Source organism: Pristiophorus japonicus, chromosome 5 (genome assembly GCF_044704955.1).
Source record: "Pristiophorus japonicus isolate sPriJap1 chromosome 5, sPriJap1.hap1, whole genome shotgun sequence".
In the NCBI taxonomy this organism is placed as follows: domain Eukaryota; kingdom Metazoa; phylum Chordata; class Chondrichthyes; family Pristiophoridae; genus Pristiophorus; species Pristiophorus japonicus.
Window position 1 is genome coordinate 8413037 of NC_091981.1, and position 19633 is coordinate 8432669.

Sequence of the window (19633 nt, forward strand, 5' to 3'; positions counted from 1 at the left end):
AAACAGGCACTTGGATTTCTTGACTCGTAGGCCTACCCGATCCAACCGCTTTAGTACTTCCTCCAAATTACGGAGATGGGAGTCGGTGTCCCTGCCCGTGATAAGTATGTCGTCTTGAAATACAACCGTCCCCGGGATGGACTTGAGCAGACTCTCCATGTTGTGCTGGAATATGGCAGCTGCCGACCTGATGCCGAATGGGCATCGATTGCACATGAAAAGGCCTCAATGTGTGTTGATGGTGGTGAGTAGCTTGGATTCCTCGGTCAATTCTTGCGTCATATACGCAGATGTGAGGTCTAATTTTGAGAAAAGTTTACCTCCAGCCAATGTGGCAAATAAGTCCTCCGCTCTGGGCAGCGGGTACTGGTCCTGTAGGGAGACTCTGTTTATGGTAGATTTATAGTCCCCACAGATTCGTATGGATCCATCAGGCTTCATGACTGGGACGATGGGACTTGCCCAGTCGCTAAATTCCACAAGTGATATAATGCCTTCCCGCAGAAGCCTGTCTAGTTCGTGTTCAATCTTTTCCCTCATCAAATGGGGTACAGCTCTGGCCTTGTGATGGACCGGTCTAGCATCCTGTGTGATGTAGATTTTGACTTTGGCCCCTTTGAAAGTGCCCACACCTGGCTGAAAGAGATGTTCAAATCGCTTTATAACTGTTGAGCAGGAGGTCCGTTCCTCCAATGACATGGCATGGACATCATCCCATTTCCAGTTTAGTTTTGCCAGCCAGCTTCTCCCCAGCAGTGCTGGGGGGTCTCCGGGGACAATCCACAGGGGAAGTCGGTTCACTGTCCCTTTGTGTGTGACAGAGAGCATGGCGCTGCCGAGGACTGGTACGATTTCTTTGGTATAGGTCCTTAGTTTGGTGTCGACCCTTGTGAGTTTTGGTCTGTCTCTTTTATGCGGCCACAGTTGTTCAAATTGTTGAGCGCCCATGAGAGATTGACTCGCTCCCGTATCCAGCTCCATGTTGACAGATATCCCGTTGAGTAGGACCCTCATCATTATAGGAGGCGTTCTGTTGTAGCGGCCATTGATCGTGTTGACCTGCTGTACACCGGTGTCCTGGGTACTGTCCCCACCATCTTCTGGTCCGCTTTACGACCCATCCTATTCGTATACCAGCCGAGCTGCCGTTTTTTCGCACATGCGGGCCAAATGCCCTGTATATTCACAATTTCTGCAAACAGCCTGCTGAAATCGACATCCCCTTGCCGAGTGCCCACCCCCACACCTCCAGCACAGACCTGTTCCATTGTTCAAAGAGTTTCCAAAGAATGAGCTGCATCTGGCTGATCTCTCTTGAGCTTCTCTCAGTTTGTAGTTGATTGCTCGCATTGTGGGTTGATGAGGTGTGAATGGTCGTTCCTGTGGCCCTTGATGGCTTCTGCTTGCTGTCGAGAGCCTGTTCTCCCGGTTTTGTCTGTGTGTGGGGGTAGCAGCTTGTTTAGTGCTGTGAACTTCTTGTTCCAATATTTTGTTAGTTGTCGTACCTGCATTGTAAATCAACCTCGTTTCTTCTTCCCCTACCAAGAATGTTTGTGCAACCAGTGCTGCTGCCTCTAAGGTCAGGTTCTTGGTCTCTATGAGCTTTCGGAATATGCCTGCGTGGCCTATTCCTTCAATGAAAAAGTCTCTCAGCATTTCTCTCCTCAGTTCATCGGAGAACTCACATAAACTAGCCAACCTCCGAAGTTCCGCCACGAAGTCGGGTATGCTCTGGCCCACACAGCGTCTGTAGTTGTAGAACCTGTGTCTGGCCATGTGTAGGCTGATCGCTGGCTTCAGGTGGTCTCTTACCAGTGTGCTCAATTCTTCAAACGACTTGCTTGCTGGTTTCTCGGGTGCCAACAGATCCTTCATTAAAGCGTATGTTTTCGAGCCACAGCTGGTCAAGAGATGGGCTCTTCTCTTGTCTGCCTTATCGTCGCCTAACCGGTCTTTGGTTACAAAGCTTTGCTGGAGCCTTTCTATAAAGTCCTCCCAATTGTCTCCCGCATTGTACTTTTCATCTGATCCGTTGTTCGCCATTCTGTGGATTCTGTAATCCCGTAACCCGTTGCCACTGTAAAGTCCTGTCCCCTCAGTACAGATTCACACGAGGCATGTCGTGAAGTCAAGGTCACTCTGGACCTGCACCTTTATTTCACAGCTCTGGAATGCTGCACTTGCCTGAGACCTGTCCTTATATACCTGTCTCTTGCAAGTGCACCCCTGCTGGTAAGGTATGCTGGTGGTTACAGGTCATGTCTTATTACAGTCAGGTAGAACATATTAGGATACAGTTATATATAATAATGTAAGATACATGACAGTGGTGACTCAGAAAACTCAGCAAGGACGCATGGGACCAGGAATCGGACTGGAAAAGACTCGGTAATGATACGTACCGCACCATCACGGGGACACGGGAAGGAGTAAAAGTGTGTTGGGACAAATGGTGGGAATCCGAACAAGGAATTTATATTTGCATGTGGGGATCAGAGGGTATTTGTCCCGCAGGTATATTGATCGCCTTCGCCAGGCAAAGGCAAGATGAAGGGGAAGGGATGGGGTGGAACTCTAGCCTACACAGGTGTGCAGTTCCACACTCCCCACTCCCAATTAACACCACCGAACTAAGAGCACACATTAAGAAACCCCTGCCCACAACCCCGCCAATACGCACAGTAATAGAAAGGTGTCCCACCACTAACAAGGGACCTGGGAACGGATTAGTATTGGTACCGACCGAAAAAGTGTTATACCAGGGGGTACATTATGCGGTAGCTTCAGTAATATTAAACCTTACCGAGGTACACCTGCCTGCATGTTGTCCGAAGGAAACAGAGCTGCTATACCAGGCTCTACTTAGAGACATGTTCAAGAAATTTTATGAGTTAGACTTTGGAAATGTAGACAAAGCTGACTTATACACCCTAAACGCTAGGGACACCATGGGCTCAGGGAGACCTAGAAGGGGAATCATAAACATCGTTTTCACTACCTACAATAGAGCATCCTCTGTAATAAATAGTCTAGATGACATAGAGCTGCAAACACAGATAAACAGTTTAAAGATCTAATTGAGAAAAATCCTGAAACACGAGAATACCGTAGTAGGATCAGAACTACATGAGGACCAGGCTATGACTGTCCATTTAAAAGAAATAGTGGCTGAGCTGGAAAAACATGCACAGACAGTGAATGCACTTATACGGGAGGATAGAAACACTTCTGACCAGGCTGCACAGAACGAGGTGTGCGTACTGTATGGGGCAAGGTTGTTGGGCGAGGGCCACAACAACCTGGAGGATTTAAAACAAGGTGGAGTCCCCTCTTGAATCAGGAACAAGCACCTCGCAGCCCTCCACCCGTACAGCAATTCACTAAGCCCGTGCCAGCTCTGCCTAGCCTCTGAAGCCTCCCTGTCCCAGTAGACTGTGGGAAATCTAACCACACTATTATGGGGATAGTACTAAGGATGCCGGTCATGGGTGGGACAGTCCGACCCGCACCGGTAAACCGGGTGGAGAATATCGGAGTTATTCAGGGAGGTGCACACATTCGTTTCGCAGCGGTCCCAGCCTATGTCATAAAGTGGGAGCACGCTGTAACGGGTACTGACCTCTCCGTGTGTCGGAGCTGGGGTGCACACGTAATACTGTGTCCCCAGTACTTGAGTGCCCATTCAAAGTCACAATGTGGGTTTAAAGCTGCTGGCGCACAGCCTATTAACTGCACCATGGAGGTAATGGCACAAGACTATGTCCCTCCACAGGTAGCACACATAGGGGCTGGGACATATTGTGTCACCACCAGTGGGCCCCACTACCAACATGGACACTTCTGGTGTCCGGTAAGTGACAGCAGTTTTTGCTTCAAACCTGAGGCATCAGTTCAAGTGACCCAGGAACAGATTGTCCCCATTCCTGAACCTTCCACTGTCCACCTCACTGTGAAGGAAAACATTACAAACCTGCAGGATTATGTTGTACATTTTGGCTGTGCAGTTCCCCCTCTACCCGAACATCTTACCGCTCTGCTAAACGCTGTAATTATCTCACAAAAACACTTCTACACTCTGGAACAGAAAACCATTGAGATAGGGAAAAAGATTCTTGAGATCACCATTCCGCCTTGGTGGGACCTTTCAGAAATATAGAGGTCTCAGTCTGGATCAGAATCACTTCCCACACTTTAGTTATTTGTCAACTCGCGATTATACTTTACTTATGGTGTCTCACTTGCCGAGTGAAATGCAGAGGCCGTCAGGTCAGGCACCAAAGGGTGCTGTACGCTCCTTGGCCGAACTTGGGAATTGCGCAGGGAGGGGTGACACCATACTACCATGTTTAATTTGTGTTTGATTTTACCTGCTGTAAACCGCAACATCGCGAGTGTTGTAAGAGTGTTAATTAAATGTTTTGACTATGTACCTTTATTTTACTGATCTTAAAACGTGTTTGACTATGGACCTTTTATGCGATTTGAGAATGTGTTACTATGTATTTTTATTTGACTTTACTTAAAGTTGTGTATGACTACACCGTCATTTTACTGTGAAAACCGAGTAAAAGAGGGAAATCATACCCCCTCTATGCTATAACCGAATTGTAATGACTGTATATTGCATTGCATTTCAATGGGGGATGCAGGGTAATGTTTAACTAGTATAAATGTAGGGAAGGTTGACTCTCGGGAGCAGGAATTTTGCTTACCTTGATTGACACTCAAGAGTGTGAAGTGTCAACAGGGGGGAATGAAGGGGTGCAAAATTCACCAGAACCCCCGCCCCCCCTGTGTTTGGGCTCATTCGAAGGAAATTTAATTTGGGACAATCTACCAAAAAGTTTGGAACTCTAAAGTGCTTATGGAAGAAACTATGAACTTGAATAGAATTATGAACTTTTACAAGACAAATTCAAGCCTGTGGGCGGACCTCGGGAACAAAAGAAGCTCACTTGCTTATTGGAACTGTCTGGGTGTGAGGACTGAGTTAACCTGTCTGGAAGAATGGGTATTTGAAAATCCTTCTCCACAAGAGACATTACCATCACAAAATCACCCAGAGGTAGCTTCCCATCAACATGGGTCTGGGCAAACCATTTCAGCATATACATCACAAAGAGGCCCAATCCAGCCTGTATGCTAAAGTCTCAGCACAAAAGGACATTGCAATTACCAAAATAATATTTCCTTCAGGAAACAGTTTTCGAACATCAACCCACCCAAGACATATCAACTTTAACGAGCCCGACAAAATATTACAAAGAAGAACCAAGCCCGCCAAAATTATACAAAGGATTGTGAACAGATTGGGTGGCAAGATTAGAACACTGAAATCGTATAACTGGCCACTGTTTTCAACAGAGGTTAGAGAGAGAGAGGAGAGGAGAGAGAGGTGGTTGCTACTACCTCATCAAGACAAGGAGAGAAACCAACGCGTCAGTTGTAAACTAACTTCTCCAGCATCGAAGTCTTGAAGTCCTGAAGGAAGGAAGAACATTACCATCTACCATTAACTATCAAAAGGATTGGTTAGCATAAGTCCCTGCCTGCCCTGGAATCTAACCTAGCGAGAATTAGGTATTGGGCGGTGGGAGGTATAATTTTACTGCAACCCCCTTTGAATGTGTAGTGTATGGTATTTTATTAGAGTGATTATAAGTTTGACCTTGTACCTTTCCTTGTATTGTTCTTTATTTGAGTGATTGTAAATTTGACCTTGTATTTTCTTACTAGAGTAGTAATCCTGTATTACCTTGACTGTAATAAAACCAAAGTTCTTTGCATCAAACCAGTGTCCTCTGCACTTTTGTCACACCCCCCAAATAAATCCAGAGTACAGAACCCAAGGGAGTGGGGGCGATTTGAAACTGCTCAAGTTGGTCAGAAGGGAACCTGACCCCCTCATCGAGACCACACACAACGACACCCCCCCACCCCCCCGACCTTTACAAGCCGCATAAGGAGATATTAGGGCAGTTGATCGAAGAGGTCATTTTTATGGAGCGTCTTGAAGGAGGAAAGAGAGGTAGAGAGGCAGAGAGGTTTAGGGAGGGAGTTCCAGAGCTTGGGGCCCAGGCAACAGAAGGCACGGCCACCGATGGTTGAGCGATTATAATCGGAGATGCTCAAGAGGGCAGAATTAGAGGAGCGCAGATATCTCGGGGGGTGATGGGGTTTAGGAGATTAGAGAGATAGGGAGGGGTGAGACCATGGTGCGATTACACTGAAGTGTCAGCATAGATTATGTTCTGGATTGCACTGTGATCCCACAAACCTCTGACTCAGAAGTGAGCATGCAAGCAGCCAAGCCAAGCTGACAATTTGTAATATCCCTGAAGTAGGGTGCTAAGAATAGACTATGGTTCTGGCTCCTGATTTCTTCTGAGCTGTGGGCTTTGAGTGAGGACAGTGTGGGGTAGGACTGCAATGCTCCGCGAGGTTGATTAGATTGTCTAGACTGTACTAGTCACTGCCCAGACTCGGCCCGGCTGAATGGTGAAATGAATGAAAGGCCAGGAGGGTCGGCACGATGTAAATGGACCTCAGCCAAAGTCAGCAGCTTCAGAAGAGTAGGGAAGGAAAATGAGTTCTGAGGAACCAGCAAATACTTACATTAATGTCTGCGAGGGGCGTATTGCAACACAAAATCGCCGCTTCCCCACAGCGAAGCAGCGAAACATTGCTGAGGCTCTCTGGGGCACCCATCGTCCAAAAGAAAAGCAAGACTTGCATTTCTATAGCACCTTTCACGACCATCGGAAGTCTCAAAAACGCTTTGCAGCCAATTAAGTACTTTTAGGAGTGCAGTCACTGTTGTAATGTGGGAAACGCGGCAGCCAATTTGCGCAAAGCAAGCTCCCACACACAGCAATGTGATAATGACCAGATAATCTGTTTTTGTTGTGCTGATTGAGGGATTATTATTGGCCAGGACACGGGGATAACTCCCATGCTCTTCTTTGAAATAGTGGCCATGGAATCTTTAATGTCGAAGTGAGAGAGCACACGGGGCCTCGGTATCATCTGAAAGACAGCACCTCCCGCAGTGCAGTACTCCTTCAGCACTGCACTCATATACAGTAGACACCTCAAATCACTGGAGAAATGCCACCAACGATGTCTCCGCAAGATCCTGCAAATCCCCTGGGAGGACAGACGCACCAACGTTAGCGTCCTCGACCAGGCCAACATCCCCAGCATCGAAGCACTGACCACAGTCGACCAGCTCCGCTGGGCAGGCCACATTGTCCGCATGCCCGACACGAGACTCTCAAAGCAAGCGCTCTACTCGGAACTTCTACACGGCAAGCGAGCCCCAGGTGGGCAGAGGAAACGTTTGAAGGACACCCTCAAAGCCTCCTTGATAAAGTGCAACATCCCCACCGACACCTGGGAGTCCCTGGCCAAAGACCGCCCGAAGTGGAAACATAGAAACATAGAAATTAGGTGCAGAAGTAGGCCATTCGGCCTTCGAGCCTGCACCACCATTCAATAAGATCATGGCTGATCATTCCCTCAGTACCCCTTTTCTGCTTTCTCTCCATACCCCTTGATCCCTTTGGCCGTAAGGGCCATATCTAACTCCCTTTTGAATATATCGAACGAACTGGCCTCAACAACTTTCTGCAGTAGAGAATTACACAGTTTAACTACTCTCTGAGTGAAGAAGTTTCTCCTCATCGTGGTCTTAAATGGCTTACCCCTTATTCTGAGACTGTGACGCCTGGTTCTGGAACTCCCCAGCAAAGGGAACATTCTTCCTGCCTCTAACCTGTCCAATCCCGTCAAAATTTTATATGTTTCTATGAGATCCCCTCTCATTCTTCTAAACTCCAGTGGATACAAGCCCAGTTGATCCAGACTCTCCTCATATGTTAGTCCTGCAATCCCAGGAATCAATTTGGTGAACCTTCACTGTACTCCCTTAATAGCAAGAATGTCCTTCCTCAGATTAGGAGGCCAAAACTGAACACAAAATTCAAGGTGTGGCCTCACCAAGGCCCTGTACAACTGCAGTAAGACCTCCCTGCTCCTATACTCAAATTCTCTAGCTATGAAGGCCAACATGCCGTTTGCCTTCTTCACCGCTTGCTGTACCTGCATGCCAAACTTCAATGACTGATGAGGAGGAAGAGCATCAGGGAGGGCGCTGAGCACCTCGAGTCTCGTCACCGAGAGCATGCGGAAAGCAAGCGCAGGCAGCGGAAGGAGCGTGCGGCAAACCAGTCCCACCCACCCCTTACTTCAACAACTGTCTGTTCCACATGTGACAGGGACTGTAATTCCCGTATTGGACTCTTCAGTCACCTGAGAACTCACTTTTAGAGTGGAAGCAAGTCTTCCTCGATTTCGAGGGACTGCCTATGATGATGACTGGGACTGTTGGCCCCGGTTTTTGTGCTTAAATTCCTGGAGTGGGACTTGAACCCACAACAATTCTGACTCAGAGGCAAGTCAGCCAGTTAATAAACTGCCTTTGGTAACAACCTGAAGGTAGTTTTACCGGAGCTTAGGCAGCACCTCCCAAACCCACGACCCCTACCACCTAGAAGGACAAGGGCAGCAGGCGCAAGAGAACACCTTCACCTCCACGTTCCCCTCCCAGTCGCACACCATCCTGACTTGGAAATATATCGGCCGTTCCTTCATCATCACTGGGTCAAAATCCTGGAACTTCCTCCCTAACAGCACTGTGGGAGCACCTTCACCACACGGACTGCAGCGGTTCAAGAAGGCGGCTCACCACCACCTTCTCGAGGGGCAATTAGGGATGGGCAATAAATGCCAGCCTCGCCAGCAATACCCACATACCATGAACGAATAAATTCTTGTCCACCCTTCTGACGAAGGATAGTGGTTACCAAAGGGGTATGAAGAAAATAAATAAGATACCGAAGACGAGTGGTTAATGAAAGTCCGGTGGTTGGCGACTTGGGTTAAAACATTGGGGGTTAATTTTCAGTTCCCGTCACAGGGGAGCTAACTTTGTGGAATGAACCGCTTGTCCGTTATAGGATTTCAATGGAACAAAGCTCGGGGAAGATTCTGTAGCTGCTGGGCGATCCACGCCTACAGCTCACTGCCCAGACAGCGAAATACTCCGAAAGTGTCTTGTTGTAGTCGATCAAATATATACCACATAATTCTGAAGCTCAATTTATTGGTGGTGACGTACTTCATTTCTGTAACAACGCTAAAACATACCTAAACGGTTTTAGTCAAAGTTTTAATGGGTTAAATTGCCGGAGATTATGGGATACATTCTCAATGTACCACCGAGGCGTAAAACCAATTTTGCTGGGTGGGACGGAAAACCAGACGGGTTTCTATAAATGGTGGATTAACCACAAGACTAGTATTATGGTGGTATGTTGAAAATCTACCCCTGTATTTCTAAATGCATTTATAGTGTCAGCCGTGGCTCAGTGGGCAGCATACTCACCTTTGGGTCAGAAGGTTGTGGGTTCAAATCCCACTGCAGGGACTTGAGCACATAAATCTAGGCCAACACTCCCAGTGTTGTGCTGAGGGAGCCTGGCACTTTAGGAGGGGCAGTCCTGAGGGAGTGCCACACTGTCAGAGGGGGCAGTACTGAGGGAGCGCCGCACTGTCGGAGGGGCAGTACTGAGGGAGCGCCGCACTGTCGGAGGGGCAGTACTGAGGGAGCGCCGCACTGTCGGAGGGGCAGTACTGAAGGAATGCTGCACTGTCTGAGGGAGTGCCACACTGTCGGAGGGGCAGCGCTGAGGGAAGCGCCACACTGTTGGAGGGAGCGCTGTACTGTCGGAGGTGCCGTCTTTTGGCTGAGACGTGAAACCGCGGCCCTCATCTGCTCTCTCGGGTGAATGTAAAAGATCCCATGGCACTATTTCGAAGAAGAGCAGCGGGGAGTTCTCCCTCGATCAACAACACAAAAATAAAACAGATTATCTGGTCATTATCTCATTGTTGTTTGTGGGAGCTTGCTGTGCGCAAATTGGCTGCCGCGTTTCCCACATTACAACAGTGACTACACTTCAAAAAGTATTTCATTCCACGTGCAGTGGTTGTGAAAGGCGCTATATAAAGGCACGTCTTTCTTTTTTTATGTTTGAAAAATCAAGTACAACACCAGTGGAAATGCCACTCAGCCTTAGTCAGCGACTTTGCAAGTGAAGGGAAGGGACATTTCTGAGCTTGATAACGAGGGTCTTGACTGACTTTACTATTGTTTCAGCTTTCCAGAAGATCTTCCTTCAGAATTCTGGAAGAGTGGCTTCTCAAGAGGAATCAGAGCTCAATGCTGCTCGTGATCATTAAAGTAAGTCTCAGAAGATAAATACATAAGGTGTCAGCTGAAGTTACAAAAGGAGCAAGATAAGTGAGGATGAGAGAAGCTTGCAGATTGCAGGAGGGAGCAGGAGACGGTGATAAATGAAGCATTTTTCTCTATAATGCATCACGATAATTGCCTCGTTTTCTCTGTGAAGTAGAGATGGGGGGGTGGAGAAATCGCAAGGCTCACTCACGGAAACTGGCCCGGCCTGTTTTGATGCAACAACCACAGAATATAAATGTAGGGGTAGTTTTCCAACTTGCCGCCACTTAGCGAAAATGACAGATTTGCATTTTCACTAAAATCAATCGGCAATGGCAAGTTGTAAAGCTACCTGTTGGTACGTGAGGGGGAGAGGGAGAGAGAGCGACCCTAGCCTAGCAACAGCCAGTGTTCAAGATTGAAGTAAGGTAGCATTGCTAACTATAAATGTCTCACTACTGCGACTTACCGAAAGGTTTTTGATGCACCTACGTTGCAGAGAAATGTAAACTTGTGTGCGTAAGAATCAAAGGAAGGATATTTCATTGACCATTGACTACCATATAAGGCAATGCCAGTTCCAGTTGATGAGCAGAAGAGTGGACAGGTGCAGCGTCCAAAATTCGGAGTACCGGAATACAGAATGTTCTGGAATCCGGACTCCGGACCGATTGGTGGCAGGGTCGTCCGGAATCCGTAAAATGTTCCGGAATCCGGACCCGCCGACCCTGACCTCGGGCCTCGCCTCACTGCTGTTGCCCTTACCTTGGGGCCTCATCGCGGCCCGCCCGGACACCTCCTCCGCGACGGGGCCCGTCCGAGCAGCTCCTCTGCGACGGGGACCGTCCGAACAGCTCCTTCGCGACGGGGCCCGTCCGAGCAGCTCCTCCGCGACGGGGCCCGTCCGAGCAGCTCCTCCGCGACGGGGCCCGTCCGAACAGCTCCTCCGCGACGGGGCCCGTCCGAACAGCTCCTCCGCGACGGGGCCCGCCCGAACAACTCCTCCGTGACGGGGCCCGTCCGAGCAGCTCCTCCGCGATGGGGCCCGTCCGAACAGCTCCTCCGCGACGGGGCCCATCCGAACAGCTCCTCCACGATGGGGCCCATCTGAACACCTGCTCCGCGATGGGGCCCATCCGAACACCTGCTCCGCGATGGGGCCCATCCGAACACCTTCTACGCGACAGGGCCCGCCCAAACACCTCCTCCGCAATGGGGCCCTGCCCGAACACCTCCCCCGCGATGGGGCCTGCCCAAACACCTCCCCCTCCATGGGGCCCGTTCAAACACCTCCCCCGTGACGGAGCTCGCCCGAACACCTCCTCTGCAACGGGGCCCACCTGAACAGCTCCTCGGCGGGGACACCACCCCCCCCTCCCCCCGCCACACTTCCTTTCTGACATTCCGAAATGTGGAAATAGCCAAACCAAGGCTCGGGTGTTACCGGATTCATGACGTCAGAAAGACGTTCCAAAAGTCCGGCAAAATGTGGAATCTGGAAACGGCCTTGGTCCTGAGGGTTCCAGATGCTGCACCTGTATTAATAATATGCTTTCGTGTTAAGTTTCAGAAGAGAGAAAGTTGCTAGAATCAGAGCATGTCCACATTCAAATCTGCTGTCAAAACACCGCTTGCAAATTGCTCTGGAGAAGGGCCAAGATAGATTGGATAGGACGGACCTATTTCCTTTAGCAGAGAGGTCAACAACCAGGGGGCATAGGTTTAAAGTCATTGCGGGAAGGTTTAGAGGGAATTTGAGGGGAAATGTCTTCACCCAGAGGGTGGTGGGGTCTGGAACTCACTGTCTGAAAGGGTGGTAGAGGCAGAAACCCTCACCACATTTAAAAAGTACTTGGATGTGCACTTGAAGTGCCGTAACCTACAGGCTACGGACCGAGAGCTGGAAAGTGGGATTAGGCTGGATAGCTCTTTGTCGGCCAGCGGGGACACGATGGGCCAAAATGGCCTCCTTCTCTGCTGTAAATTTCTATGATTCTTTGAAGGAATTATACTCCGCTTTTATAGAAACATAGAAACATAGAAAATAGGTGCAGGAGTAGGCCATTCGGCCCTTCTAGCCCGCACCGCCATTCAATGAGTTCATGGCTGAACATGCAACTTCAGTACGCCATTCCTGCTTTCTCGCCATATACCCTTGATCCCCCTAGTAGTAAGGACTACATCTAACTCCTTCTTGAATATATTTAGTGAATTGGCCTCAACAACTTTCTGTGGTAGAGAATTCCACAGGTTCACCACTCTCTGGGTGAAGAAGTTTCTCCTCATCTCGGTCCTAAATGGCTTACCCCTTATCCTTAGACTGTGACCCCTGGTTCTGGACTTCCCCAACATTGGGAAAATTCTTCCTGCATCTAACCTGTCTAAATCCGTCAGAATTTTAAATGTTTCTATGAGTTCCCCTCTCATTCTTCTGAACTCCAGTGAATACAAGCCCAGTTGATCCAGTCTTTCTTGATATGTCAGTACTGCCATCCCGGGAATCAGTCTGGTGAACCTTCGCTGCACTCCCTCAATAGCAAGAATGTCCTTCCTCAAGTTAGGAGACCAAAACTGTACACAATACTCCAGGTGTGGCCTCACCAAGGCCCTGGAGATTATTTTGATGTTAAAGTAGAAAAAAATTAAGTGATTATAACCGTATGACTGAATTTGTTACTACTCCCCAAGTCAACAACAGAAGATAGTTTAAAACAACACTGCTTTGCTGAGTCTGACACAGGGTCCCAAACCTTTCAATAGAATTGCAAGAGGCACGTGGGTTTTCTTTACATACATACCTGACTGACACCTGCTTTATGTTTAAGAGACACGTATTTAAATGTAATTTGTTCTCATCATTCTTTGACAAATATTTTTCCTGTCTTGTTCAAAATGAGTAGTCCACCTGGCCATCAGAGAGTGATCGATAAAGAAAGACTTGCATTTATATAGCACCTTTCACGACCACCAGATGCCTCAAAATGCTTTCCAGCCAATGAAGTACTCTTGGAGTGCAGTCACTGTTGTATTGTGGGAAACGCAGCAGCCAAGTTGCGCACAGCAAGCTCCCACAAACAGCAACGTGATAATGACCAGATAATCTGTTATTAGCGATGTTGATTGAGGGATAAATATTGGCCCCAGGACACTGGGGATAACTTCCCCTGCTCCTCTTCGAAATAGTGCCGCTGGATCTTTTACGTCCACCTGAGAGGGCAGACGGGGCCTCGGTTTAACAAAAGACGGCCCCTCTGACAGTGCAGCACGCCTTCAGTATTGCACTGGGAGTGTCAGCCTAGATTTTGACGTGCTCAAGTTGCTGGAGTGGGATTTGAATCAACAACCTTCTAACTGTGAGACCGTGAGTGCTACCCACTGAGCCACGGCTGACAGGAGCCTGAAGTCTTCGTCACGGTTTAGTGAAGCTTTTATTTTACTGCCTTCTGAGGTTGAAGACAATTGTTTGAGGATAATGTGATACAACCAGCAACCAAAATACAGTAACAAGGGTTTTTCGATCAATCCCTGGGCCTCGCTTCAAATTACCTCGACATCGGAGAATTAAAGGCACATTCTGGGTCAAAGAGAGTGAGAGTTTGCCTACGGCAGTGCTCCGAAATGCTGAGCCTCAGAAAAAATATCAAGTTTAAAATGCCCTGGAATGTAATAGGGGCCTCTTAGATGTATACAATACAAAGTGGAATAGAACTGCTAAACACTATTTCAATTTAAAGGCTCGGAGCAAGGGAAATGTAGGCACAAATTGATAAAATGCAAGTTCAGACCAGTTTTCACGTTTTCCTGCAGAGAATGATAAATATCTGGATCTTGGTCAATGGAGGCCAAAGCTCTACAATCATTTAAGAATCAATAGATGTCGTGATCAGGGAACTGAAGGTTTCTATGAGGTTTAATGGCCTGTGGATTTTCAGCCCAAAGGTTATTCTATTAATTTAGAAAATGAAAGACTGTCATTTATATAGCGCCTTTCACGACCACCAGATGTTCCAAAGCACATTGAAGCCAATGAAGTACTTTTTGAAGTGTAATCACTGTTGTAATGTAGGAAACACGGCAACCAATTTACGCACAGCAAGCTCCCACAAACAGCATCATCATAGGCAGTCCCTCGGAATCGAGGAAGGCTTGCTTCCACTCTTAAAATGAGTCCTTAGGTGGCTGTGCAGTCCGATACAAGAACCACAGTCCCTGTCACAGGTGGGACAGATAGTCATTGAGGGAAGAGGTGGGTGGGACAGGTTTGCCGCATGCTCTTTCTGCGCTTGGTTTTTGCATGCTCTCGGCGATGAGACTCGAGGTGCTCAGCGCTCTCCCGATGCACTTCCTCCACTTAGGCGGTCTTTGGCCAGGGACTCCCAGGTGTCGGTGGGGATGTTGCACTTTATCAGGGAGCCTTTGAGGGTGTCCTTGTAACGTTTCCTTTGCCCACCTTTGGCACATTTGCCGTGAAGGCGTTCCGAGTAGAGCGCTTGCTTTGGGAGTCTCGTGTCGGGCATGCGGACAATGTGGCCTGCTCAGCGGAGCTGATCAAGTGTGGTCAGTGCTTCGATGCTGGGGATGTTGGCCTGGTCGAGGACGCTAACGTTGGTGCATTGTCCTCCCAGGGGTTTTGTAGGATCTTGCGGAGACACAAACAGCATGCGATAATGAGTAGATAAGCTGTGTTTTTGTTATGTTGATTGAAGGAACCAGGGCACTTGAACCTACAACCTTCTGACTCAGAGGCAAGAGGGCTACCCATGGAGTCACAGCTGACATGCTGATACAAGATACACACAGTGGGCTAGATCTTCCGCTCAATCTTCATCAGGGGCTGAAAATCCAGCCAACGTGGCCAACACGTGACCCTTCGAGCCGTAGCCAGCCCAACCAAGCTTGAGCCAGTTGCTTTCCTTCTCAGACTCTTGCACCCAAGGCTAACTTAGACTTTAGCTCAGCTGCTGTACTTTACGTTGCCCGGGATTGGAGGACTGGAGAAACGTTGGATCCCGTTGGGTGGATTTAGATGTTTTTTTCCAGCATTGGTGATTATCCTGCTCACCATCCCTCCAGAACCAGGCAGATCAAAGGACTACTGCTTCTAAGCTTTGGAAGAGGGAGGGGTGAGAGGTCGGGGAGGAGGAAGAGAGCGGGGACGGAAGAAGGGGGCTTGAATTTGTTTGAGTGCATGGAGGTCTCGTCCTTTTTGGATGCAGGGGTTCCTGAGCTTCTGTAAGTCGGATTCTCATATTTCGAACGTGGCTCAGACAGCTTATATATTAATTTTTCTTCGGTGGGGGCCAATGTGCCCTCTCGCTGTGGCACAGTGAGTCAGATGGTTGTGGGTTCAAGTCCCATTCCAGTGCTGAGGAAGTGCTGCACTGTCGGAGGTGCTGTCTTTTAGATGAGACGTTAAACTGCGGACTGCAGGAAGATATCAATCAACTGGTCAGGTGGGCAGAACAGTGGCAACTTGAATTTAATCCAGAGAAGTGTGAGATAATGCATTTGGGGAGGGCTAATAAGGAAAGGGAATACACATTAAATGGTAGCACACTGAGAAGTGTAGAGGAACAAAGGGACCTTGGAGTGCATGTCCACAGATCCCTGAAGGTAGCAGGCCAGGTAGTTAAGGAGGTTAAGAAGGCATACAGAATGCTTGCCTTTATTAGCCGAGGCATAGAATACAAGAGCGGGGGGGGTTATGCTTGAACTGTATAAGACACTGGTTAGGCCACAGCTGGAGTACTGCATGTAGTTCTGGTCACCACATTACAGGAAGGATGTGATTGCACTGGAGAGGGTACAGAGGAGATTTATGAGGATGTTGCCAGGAGTGGAGAATCTAAGCTATGAGGACAGATTAGATAGGCTGGGTTTGTTTTCATTGGAACAGAGGAGGCTGAGGGGAGACCTCATTGAGGTGTATAAAATTATGAGGGGCCTAGATAGAGTGCATAGAAAGGGCCTATTTCCCTTAGCAGTGGGGTCAATAACCAGGGGACATAAATTTAAAGTAATTGGTAGAAGATTTAGAGGGGATTTGAGGAGAAATTTCTTCACGCAGAGGGTTTTAGGGGTCTGGAACTCACTGCCTGAAAGGGTGGTAGAGGCAAAAACCCTCAACACATTTAAAAAGTACTTGGATGTGCACCTGAAGTGCCATAACCTGCAGGGTTATAGACCTAGAGCTGGAAAGTAGGATTTGGCTGGATAGCCTCTTGTTGGCCGGCGCGGACACAATGGACCAAAATGGCCTCCTTCCGTGCTGTAAACTTCTATGATTCTATGATTCTAAACCGAGGCCCCGTCTGCTCTCTCAGGTGGACGTAAACGATCCCATGGCACTATTTTGAAGAAGACCAGGGGAGTTCTCCCCGGTTTCCCGCGGCCAATATTTATCCCTCAATCAACATCACTAAAAAACAGATTGTGTGGTCATTAGCACGTTACTGTGTGTGGGAACTTACTGTGCACAAATCGGCTGCCGTGTTTCCCACATTACAACAGTGACTACACTCCAAAAATACTTCATTGGCTGTGAAGCATTTTGAGACGTCCGGTGGCCAGGATCATCATCATCGGCAGCCCCTCGGAGTCGAGGATGACTTGCTTCCACACTAATATGAGTTCTCAGGTGACTGATGAGTCCAATGCAGGACCTACAGTCTCTGTCACAGTGGTTGAAGGAACAGGTGCCTGGTTTGCCGCACGCTCCTTCCGCTGTCGACGCTTGGCTTCCGCTTGCTCTCGGCGACGAGACCCGAGGTGCTCAGCGCCCTCGCGGATGCTTTTCCTCCACTTTGGGCAGTCTTGGGCCAGGGACTCCCAGGTGTCGGTGGGGATGTTATATTTTTTCAAGGAGGCTTTGAGGGTGTCCTTGAAGCATTTCCTCTGCCCACATGGGGCTTTCTTGCCATGTCGGAGCTCCAAGTAGAGTGCTTGCTTTGGGAGTCTCGTGTCGGGCATGTGGACGATGTGGCCTGTCCAGTGGAACTGATCGAGTGTGGTCAGTGCTTCGAGGCTGGGGATATTGGCCTGAGCGAGGACACTGTCGTTGGTGCGCCTATCCTGCCAATGGATTTGCAGGATCTTGCAGAGGCAACGTGAGTGGTACTTCTCCAGTGTTTTGAGGTGACTGCTGTATATGATCCACGTCTCTGTAGACCATGAGCTTGATGCCGGGTTTTAAGGCCTGGTCTTCAAACACTCTCGTGAAAGGCGCTATAGAAATGCAAGTCTTTCTTTCTTCCTAAGTTGTGCGGCCGTGCATTAATAGGAAAGATCCCGCGCAGTCCCGGTCAGCGGCTTCTCCATCGTAAACCCCGCGCATGCGCAGACATTTAAAGGGACCGCGCATTGAAAGAAGCGGGCCGCGAAGAGCAAAGTGCAGCTCATGGGGAACATTGGCGGGGGCTTATATATTTTAGCAAACTGTGGCTCGGATTTGCTGCAAAAGTCAAGTAATTCTCACTCGTCAACATTAACACACGAGGAAAGGTTGAGTAGGTTGGGCCTCTACTCATTGGAATTCAGAAGAATGAGAGGTGATCTTATCGAGGTGTATAAGATTATGAGGGGGCTCGAAAAGGTGGATGCAGAGAGGATATTTCCACTGATGGGGGAGACTAGAACTAGAGGGCATAATCTTAGACTAAGGGGCCGCCCATTTAAAACTGAGATGAGGAGAGATTTCTTCTCTTAGAGGGTTGTAAATTTGTGGAATTCGCTGCCTCAGAGAGCTGTGGAAGCTGTGTCTTTGAATATATTTAAAACAGAGATAGACAGTTTCTTAATCAATAAGGGGATAAGGGGTTATGGGGAGCGGGCAGGGAAGTGGAGCTGAGTCCATGATCGGATCAGCCATGATCGTATTAAATGGCGGAGCAGGCTCGAGGGGCCGTTTGGCCGACTCCTGCTCCTATTTCTTATGTTATTATGTTCTTCTAAATCTAAGGGCCCAGCTTTAAAACCTTGCACATCACTGATCTAACCCATACACTCAAAAGGAAGAAGATAATTGCTAAAAATAAATCGATAAAGGCTAGCTTTGCAAAGTACATACTGTAATCTGAACACTGTTGGTGGCCTGTATTACGTTCACCCAGCTAAGGCTGTGATAGTGTCACGCTGAACTAAGTTATGTTGTGTTACAATTGAAGAGGTAACTCTGTGATATTGTAACTGATAAGCTAGGTTATTGCTCTCCTTGCGATGATTAAGTTGCTTGACTACATGGAAGTAAGGCAATAAAGCGCCACCTTTTTGTAAATAAAATTGCCATGTTCAGTCCTTGCTATCTTAAGAGTTAAATAGGGCCTTGCGATTGTGGTGCATTATGTGGAATGATTCAATGTAAGCCAAACTAAGTATCACCATAAAATCCCAAATAAAACACCAACAACGTAACATTATATAGTGCCTATAACACCTTAAGAACATAAGAACATAAGAAATAGGAGCAGGAGTAGGCCATACAGCCCCTCGAGCCTGCTCCGCCATTTAATAAGATCATAGCTGATCCGATCATGGACTCAGCTCCACTTCCCCGCCCGCTCCCCATAACCCTTTATTCTTTTATCGATTAAGAAACTGTCTATTTCTGTCTTAAATTTATTCAATGTCCCAGCTTCCACAGCTCTCTGAGGCAGCGAATTCTACAGATTTACAACCCTCTAACAGAAGATATTTCTCCTCATCTCGGTTTTAAATGGGCGGCCCCTTATTCTAAGATTATGCCCTCTAGTTCTAGTCTCCCCCACCAGTGGAAACATCCTCTCTGCATCCACCTTGTCAAGCCCCCTCATAATCTTATACGTTTCGATAAGATCATCTCGGATTCTTCTGAATTCCAATGAGTAGAGGCCCAACCTACTCAACCTTTCCTCATAAGTCAACCCCCTCATCCCCGGAATCAACCTAGTGAACCTTCTCTGAACTGCCTCCAAAGCAAGTATATCCTTTCGTAAATATGGAAACCAAAACTGCACGCAGTATTCCAGGTGTGGCCTCACTAATACCCTGTATAACTGAAGCAAGACTTCCCTGCTTTTATACACCACCCCCTTTTGCAATAGTCATTCCATTGGCCTTCCTGATCACTTGCTGTACCTGCATACTATCCTTTTGTGTTTCATGCACAAGGACCCCCAGGTCCCGCTGTACTGCAGCAGTTAGCAATCTTTCTCCATTTAAATAATAACTTGCTTTTTGATTTTGTGCAGAAGAGATTTGATCGAGGTGTTCAAAATCATGAGGGGTCTGGATAGAGTAGAGAGAGAGAAAGTGTTCCCATTGGTGGAAGGGTCGGGAACCAGAGGACACAGATTGAAG